Source organism: Microcaecilia unicolor, chromosome 9 (assembly GCF_901765095.1).
Source record: "Microcaecilia unicolor chromosome 9, aMicUni1.1, whole genome shotgun sequence".
Lineage (NCBI taxonomy): Eukaryota > Metazoa > Chordata > Amphibia > Gymnophiona > Siphonopidae > Microcaecilia > Microcaecilia unicolor.
Genome location: NC_044039.1, coordinates 49,787,468 through 49,796,200, shown reverse-complemented (window position 1 = coordinate 49,796,200; position 8,733 = coordinate 49,787,468). Strand labels below are relative to the sequence as shown.

Genomic DNA, 8,733 nt, shown 5'->3' with positions numbered 1-8,733 from the left:
TCCGGTAGTGAACGGTTCTTGTTTTCGCATCTCTAATTGGCCTGAACGGGTCACCTGACAGAAGCGTGCCGTCGAGCGCCAAAATTCAAATTGCGGAAAGAACTGAAAGAGAAAAATCCGTGAGCTGTACTGTAAGAGGACTGTGTTACTACAAGAGCGATTTGGATTTGGGAGTGCGAACTGGATGGTGCTGAAAATCACAGCGGGTTAGTACCGCATAGCTGGTGACTGTCACTACTCGAGGGCAGCAGAAACGGGGTATATGGAGCGAAAGGTGAGAGAGAAGTGGTGCTCGAGAGTGGGGACTCTGCAGGAGGAAAGAAGTGTTACTGTTCGGGCTCTGACCATATGCAACTAAAGTCCCAAAAGCGAACTGTCTTGTGACAAGTAGGGTGTTCTGGAACATTTGGGATGGGGACCAGGCGATGTCCGAGAGGGTGAAGGTGGAAGCGAAACGCGCTTCAAGGTAGGGAGGTAGTGAGAGTACCTACCAGGGATGCCTATTCGTCTTGCTGAAATGTTTACGAGGGAAATGCGGTTGTGGACCGGGTCAGAGTTGAGGTTGATGGGTTCTAACTGGTGTCGTTACAAACGGCCTTTAGTTCTAGAAAGAGGGTGGCGTGCTTTGAATGTGCGTAACCACCTTCGCTATGTTCTGCTTTAATAAAACTATCTATGATGTGTCTCCGCCGATATTCTTGAGAGAGAAAAATTTCCTGCACAGAGTTCACCTTATGGTGATATAGAATTGCTGCTTCATCTCTCTACGCTTTCTATAGAATGTAAAAAGTTCTGTAAACTAACCTATTTAAGTCGAACGCTATAATCTTGATAGACTTATGTGACATTAAATTGCTTATGAAAACCTTTGGGTCCTAACTATTCCATAAACTTCTAGGAAGTGTTGTATATAAATATGTCTTAGAATTGGCTACTTTTGCAATAGTTGATGACGTCACAAAGGCACCCTGTCAGTTATTGTCAAACGAACAGTCTCGTTAGAAGAAGTTTGTGTGTCTTTCATTAAAAAAAAAAAATGCTACTAATTTTGGGCGTAGCTAATCTCTATTAGCTCAGTGATTTTATTTTTCTTGCTGGATGGCAAAGAAATGTTTCCATAACTAACTTGTGCCTTTATCTCTTAGGAGCTAATAGAAAATGATGGGCGAGAATAAAACCTTGACTTAATGGGTGAGTATTGTGTATTCTTTATTTTGTAATAGGGTACAAGTCATAGTTGAGCAATTGCACAAATCATTGTGAAACAGTACATATTTTTTTTTGTCTTTGGAGTTAATACTGCTAAAGTTTCCTTATAAAATCTAGAGCAGTGGTTCCCCAAATAGTCACATTAGATGGTAGCACAGAAACAAGGCAGACCACTTCCCCTCCACTGTGACCTATGCCTAGTAATGACAGTAGGCATGGGGGTTGAGTCACAGAAGATTCTCGGCCCCGGGCCCTCCTATGTGGCCTTCCTGTTAAACTGGAAACCCATGCAGAATATGGGAGTCTGTGACTGCACACTCACACAATACTATGCTCACTTTTGCTACTGCTGTCACCACTTCTGGTGCTGCCCTCTTTGTGCTGTAGATATATGGGATTACTGAATTATTACAAGTTAAAGTAAAGGTCATATTGGATAAGTTTGGGAAGCACTAATCTAGAGGGATATAAGTTCTCAGACTTTGTGATCAGCATGTAGCTACATAGGCACCATTACGTTTTTCTTTTTTTTTTTTTTTTTTTTTTTTTTGGGGGGGGGGGGGGGTTGTTTTGTTTCTTTGCAAGCTGTATTTCTACTATAGTGGCAACAGACCTTTTGTGTTGGTTTACACCACAAAGGACCCCTGATTAGTCATACTAAAATAACATTTAATTGTGAAAGGATAGGTTTCCTATTTGTGTATTAATAGATCCAGATTGAAAAACTGATTAGAGAACTAAAGCTTCTAGGTAATGGATAGCCATTATGCATGCAATATTTTTTTAGTACTCCTATGAATACTTTAGCTTTTACATCTGTTCTCGTTCTATTCAGCTTAGTCTGGGGCAATTAATAAGGCCAGCAACTGAAAAGTTTCAGGGTGACTGTTGAGCAGTGACATAATCAAAGCAGCTGTCAGAGAGCTAAGTCAAGACAACAGGATGGCTGTAAATGCTCCAGAGGAAGGCAGTCATGATGCCAAACTGAGTTGTCTAATAACACACACACTTTCTCAAATAAGATTGCTGCAAATATAAAAACAGTAATAATGTCCCAACAAAAAGGTGTTCTCAGGTTTATATCAAAGTATAGTGTGTTAGGAAAATTGTATAAAACCAATAGTAAGATCTGACTCCCCTCCCCCCCCCCCCCCCCCAAAAAAAAAAAAAAAAAAAAACCTTCTCATTTAGTAAACAGTGTATATTGTTTGAAAAAACCAGTGCAGATATTAATCGAGTGCCTTTGTGATGTCAACCACTGCAAAAGTAACTGAATGTGAGGAAATTGACTGACCAGAGCTCCACTCAGGATTGCATTCCAGTTATAGAGCATGGTTGAAAATTCTACATGAAAATAAAGTATCCCTGTTCTCAAATGTGGTGGTCATATTGTTGTTAGTCATATGTTGGAGGCCAAAGCTCATTCCATTGCCCAGTGCCCTCAAAGGTGCTCAAGAACCATCTGATATCCTTTCTGGAACCCATTATTACTAGATAAAATCATTGCTACTTATTTTAACATAGTAGACAACTGCAGCTAAAGACCTAAACGGTCCATTTAAACCATCTGAACAAATTTATATGAAATTCTCAGTTAACCTCTCTCAAAAAAAAACAAACCTTGTTTTGATAGTTCAGTATCTTGGAGCCAATGATGATAGCTCTAATTTTTTACACCAACATATTTCATATGCCTGTAGCTAACTGGTGGTGGTTTTTTTAACTTCATATATTGAGAACACGACCGCCCCCCCCCCCCCCCCTTCAAAAAAAAAAATATGGCAGCTTTGTGCAAAACTCCTGATAGACATCTGTAGCATTCATAAATTGCATATGAAAACCTCTGGGTACTAACTTCACTATATTCTAGGTACTAAAGTTTCTTTTTTTGTGTGTGTTTAGGATTTCCTTTGACAGTTCCTACTGAATTGGTAGGAAACTATATTTGGGTCATGTGATATGTGCAAGCATTGTTTTTTGTTTTGTGGTCGTTCTCTTCCCCCCCCCCCCCCCCCCCCCCCCCCCCAGAAGGCTAAATATCTGTCTCACGTAGGTGTGCAAGAATGCAGTATTGGGCATTAATGGGTGGTTAGAGGCAAGTAGAACTGGTTTTGTATGCCAGCTGCTGTATCCTTCTTTATTCTGTGTGTACAGCATGTTACTGTATTTGCTCTCATGTCCAAGTGAATGTTAAACATGCAAATACCTGTTCTGTCCCTTTTTTTTTTTTCTTTGTTTACGACTGCTGTGTCAGTATTAGCACATGGTGGCCACTACAGTGGCTTAGTAAATGGGCGTGGGGTACTAAGACTCAACTGACAAATCTGGAAAAGGTATGTTCTGTCTCTCTGAAAACAGCAATCCGGAAATGTACTACCTCTAGCTTTATAAAGTGAGGGAGAGACTACAGACGTTAAACATGTGTGACAAGTTACCAACCCTACCATATAACCGTCATCAAGTCTCAGGGAACCTATTATTGCTAACTAGTGGAACCATGCCCTAGGAAGGCTGTCATGTAAGCCTTTTTTTTTTTTTTCTCTCCTCTCCCCTCGTCAGCAATTCTCCTCTGCCCTCCCTCCCTCCCCTCGATTTGTACCTGAATGTTCTCCATGGACAGGGTATCTTGTAGCCACACAAATGAAGTAACTCTCCCATGACGTCACTGACCCGGTAAAAGCTATCACAATATGTGCGCGTGCAGATTCCCGCTCTAGTTCACAGTATATATCCTCAGATAAGAACCGCCCCTTTCAGTTTATTTCCGCGTTAACGGTCAGACCCACTGATTATATACTCTCCTCAGTGCAGTTTTTTCTCGCGGTTATTTTAAATTTTATTGTTTTTTAGTTTATTTACTTCATCTTGACAATTTCTTCCTTATTCAAGGGATTTGACTTAGCAGCTGTTATCTTCCCTGTCATGTCGGCAAAAAGCAGGGTTTCAAACACTGCATAGACTGTAATTCTAAAATGTCTAACGCAGATCTTCACGATCAATGTGTTTTTTGTTTGGGAAAAGTTAAAACGATCTATGAATTAGCTAACTTCCGAGTTCTACTGAAGACTCATCTCTTTAACAAGGCATACAACAATGATCAACAAATATAAACTCCTATACGCACATCCAAAACTGCCTCTACTATATCTACTTGCCAAAACACTACCATGTTCGTTCACTGTCATGATACCCAAGATCCTGTAACTACTACTAAATGTATACTTTCTTATACAACTCTTATATATTTCTTAAATACTCCTTAATATGTTTTTGTTAATGTTCTATCATTATCATGCTACCCAAAATCCTTCAGTTATCACTAAATGTATACTTTTTCATGTATTTCTGTTACTCATGATGTATTGTAAGCCACATTGAGCCTGCAAAGAGATGGGGAAACGTGGGATACAAATGCAACAAATAAAAAATAAATAAATAAAAAGCACACTTAGATTCTAACTGTGAGAAGTGTGCTAGCATGCTCCCTCGAACACGGAAAATTAGGGATCTGAAAATGAGCCGTCGACGACTTTTCCTCGGACATCTTCAAATCAGCTGTGTAAGAAAGCTACAGGCAAAATGAAGCACTCCGACGAACCTCTGGGGGGTAAAGGTTTGGGTGGTACAGTTCCTCTGAGGAATCAGCAGCCTGTTCAACAGATGGTGAATCATCGGGGCTGACAATCTCCTGAAAAAAGAGCTAGAATGCTCAATGATTTACAGCACTGCACTAATCCTCATTCTCATCGGTACCGGTCTGATTCCTCAGTGCCTCATAGAGCTCACTAGTCGGCACCATCATTCTCTGCACCGAAGGAGCTCTTCTGCTCGTCGGCACCGAAGGAGCTCCTCCCATTCTCGTCGTCCAGCTGACTCCTCCCACTCCATCTTAGGGTTAGCTCCTCTCATTGGAACTGATCTAGCTCCTCCCCTTTTCACCAGCACAATGCTTCTTCTCAGCAGTTTTATGGCTTCTCGTCTCCTTCTCATACTCAAACCACTCTAAACCAGATACCATCTCTCTCTCCAGAATTCAGACAGGTTTTAAACAATCAAGTGGTGTCTCCTAAGCATAATGCAGCATTTTTAGGCAAAATGCCTACCAACAATACCTCCTCTTCCTTTCGAGTGTCACAATCTAATGAAGATATTCTCCATCGCCTTCGTAGTTTTTTTTATTAAAAAATCAGAACCAACAGTCTAGCCAGCAGTGCTTGACTTCTCAGGTTCATTCAGATTCAGCAGTTACTTTCTCACGTTCTGCTCCTTCTTCATCTCATAGAAAACGCTCATGGTCAGTGTCTACATCAGAGTCCAGGGCAGCAGAAGCTTTTTCAGACTATGAATCTTCTCTACATTCTCAGAACCACTCTAAGTGGTGTTCTCCTGATAACTGTTATGGTCACAATGCGGATACTCCAGGTTTACCTTCTGACCCCTCTCCTCCATCTTAAGTTATCTCAACCCGAGGATACTTCTTATTCCAAATTTCTCCTCGTTGACATCCACTTTGGACATTCATTCAACTGCTCAACCTGATCCATGATCAAAGAAGCTACAAGGAAGCACTGAAGGACATAATAGCATTACCTTTGCACAAAGTCCATGCAGATCAACATAAACTTGTGTGGTCTACTCCCTTCACATCTACACCTACAAAAAAGAGTTTGGATACAAAATACAAGATCGAAGACACTTTGGGATTTGGAAAATCACAGCTATCTCATCAATCCATAGTCATTCATTCTGCCACGCGTAAGCATAAGAGCTCATGGGACCATTCTAATTTTCCACCAACTAAGGAAATGAAGCTTATGGACTCAATGCCCAGATAGGCCTTCATATTTTTCATTATACTGACTATCAATTTACCATACTGGACAATTTGTCTCAAGCGGTTGATTCTCTCCCAGCTACAATGCAACCTCAACTGCGACTGTTACTCCAAAATCTGGAAGAATGTGCAATTAATTTAATCAGGGCTGCCCAAGATTCTTATGACACTTCAGTTAGAGGTGCTGCAGTGGGTATTTCCCCAAGACAATTGGCTTGGATAAAGGCTTCAGGTCTCAGCGAAGATGTTCACAATTGGGTGGCTGATGCCCCTTCTAGGGAGACAATCTGTTTGGTGATAAAAGTTAGACATTATTGATAATATTAAACAAGATTGCACCACTCTAGATACTTTAGAAGATGACCATCTAAACCAACCTAAGTCGTCTTTTCAGCGCTCATCATATGTCACGTCCAAAAGGAGATACAATTCTCGTACACCTCTAACTATAAATACTACAACAAGCCAAATAGGTCTCTACAATCAAAGAAGTCCTATAGAGAACAGAGAACATCTAAACCAGTGCCCACTATGGCGCCTAAACCCTTGTCTTCTTTTTGACCCGGCAGTTACCATAGACCTACCAGTTGGAGGCCATCTTCAATTTTTTGCTTTTCAGTGGTCCCTGATCACTTCAGACAAATGGGTCCTTTCGATTGTACACCAGGGATACCATCTTCATTTTGCGAATCCTCTGCCTCACACGCACATTGTCACTTCTCGGGTTCCTTCCTGTCACCTTCATCTCCTTCAGGAAGAAATCTCTCGTCTCCTCCAAATCAATGCAATCGAACCGGTACAGCAATCTCACTGGAACACAGGTTTTTATTCTCAATTTTTTTTTTTTTCTTATTCCGAAAAAGAATGGAGGTCTGCGCTCTTTTCTGGATTTAAGATCCATAAACAAATTTATCAAAAAAGAAAATTTCAGGATGACAACTCCTCCAAATGATTCTCCCACTTTTAGATCAAAATGCCTGGTTGGTGTGTCTCGACCTTCAAGACGCATATTTACACATTCCTATTCACCGTTTGTCCAGGAAGTATCTCCGTTTTCAAGTGGATTCTCATCATTACCAATTTTGAGTTCTCCCATTTGGCCTCTGTTCAGCGCCAAGGGTGTTCACAAAATGTGTGATCACAATCATAGCCCATCTTCGTCAGCAGAGGATAACGATTTTCCCTTATCTAGACGATTGGCTCATCTCGTCACCAACTCCTCAAGATGCACTCCAAACACTGCAGAAGGTCACCTCTCTCCTCAAGATTCTTGGGTTCCTTATCAATTCAGAGAAATCTCAATTTCTTCCAGTTCAACAGCTCACATTCATAGGAGCAGTTCTTCATACACCTCAGATGCTAGCGTACTTGCCTCTCAGCAGAGCCATGCAAATTCACATCCTTATCTTTCATCTGAGTCATGTCTCGTTCACCACGGCACGGAACATTTAGTCCTTCTGGGTCATATGGCGGCTACAATACCAGTAATACCTTTGGCAAGGCTATATATGAGACCTTTGCAGTGGCATCTGAGGGACTGATGGATCCAAGCTCTCCATCCTATGTCAACAAAGAGAGGACTTTCTCACAGTCTGAAAAATTCCCTCCCCACATCTCCTTCAAGGTATGCCGTTTCGGCCTCCTCTACCGTCAACTTACTTAACCACCAACGCATCCAAACAAAGGTGGGGAGGTGGGGAGCACACATGAACTTTTTCAAGACATAAAGAGGCATATTTTCAAAGCACTTAGCCTTCCAAAGTTCCATAGGTATGGAACTTTGGAAGGCTAAGTGCTTTGAAAATATGCCTCAAAGTCTTTGGACTCACAAAAGACATCATACTGTATCAATCTTTTAGAACTGTGAGCCATCAAATTGGCTCTTCACGCGTTTAACATTCACCTCTCTCATCAACAAATTCCCGTTCAAACAGGCAATCAGGTGGCAATGTACTGTATCAACAAGCAAGGGGGTACTGGGTCCTGACAGCTGTGCAGAGAAGCTATGCAGATCTGGCATTTAGTCTTAGGTCTCCAGTCCACGATCTCAGCATCCTATCTACCCAGGGTGCAAAATGCCTTAGCGGATTCACTCAACAGGAGATTACAGCCACACGAGTGGTCACTCAAGACCACTGTTACGCACACTGTCTTCAACAAGTGGGGTCAGCCTCTCATCAACCTGTTTGCGTCCCCTCTCAACGCCAAATGTCACAGATTTTGCTCAAAGTTTCCCAGTCCGAACAGAATAGCAGAAGACGCTTTCCAGATTTCATGGACAGGAGGCCTTCTCTATGCTTTTCCTGCAATTCCACTCATTTCCAAAACGCTCCAGAAGGTAAAATTGGAAAGAGCGTCTCTTTTGTTGATAGCTCCTTACTGGCCGAGACAGGCATGGTTCACATTTCTCCTAAACCTAACTTTGCAGCCCCCGCTTCCACTTCGCTGGATCCGGATCTGATAACACAACAGCAAGGCAGTCTTCTTCGCCCAGACATCGAATCTCTCCGCCTCACGGCTTGGATGATCGATTCCAATTGGACATGATATTTTCACAGGGTGTTCTCAGAGTTCTGCTTGCCTCTAGAAAAGACTCCACTTTGAAATCTTACACAGCAAAATGGAAGTGTTTCTCCGACTGGTGTTCACATTATCGCCTCCACCCTGATACTGCTTCTCTATCTCATATG

At 41.8% G+C, this 8,733-nt stretch overlaps 1 protein-coding gene across 4 annotated transcripts in view; it reads left to right on the top strand.

Annotated features, from left to right (window-relative positions):
* FOXM1 (forkhead box M1) overlaps nt 1–8,733 on the top strand; it is a 133,384-nt gene that overhangs the window by 56,538 nt on the left and 68,113 nt on the right. Inside the window, exons 1-2 of one of the 4 annotated variants that reach the window (XM_030213879.1) lie at nt 109–274; nt 1,146–1,191. The gene's annotated coding sequence lies outside the window, so the exon portion shown is untranslated. Of the gene's footprint in view, nt 1–108; nt 275–1,145; nt 1,192–8,733 lie in introns of those variants that run through there. The other 3 variants (XM_030213876.1, XM_030213877.1, XM_030213878.1) reach the window with 3 other exon arrangements.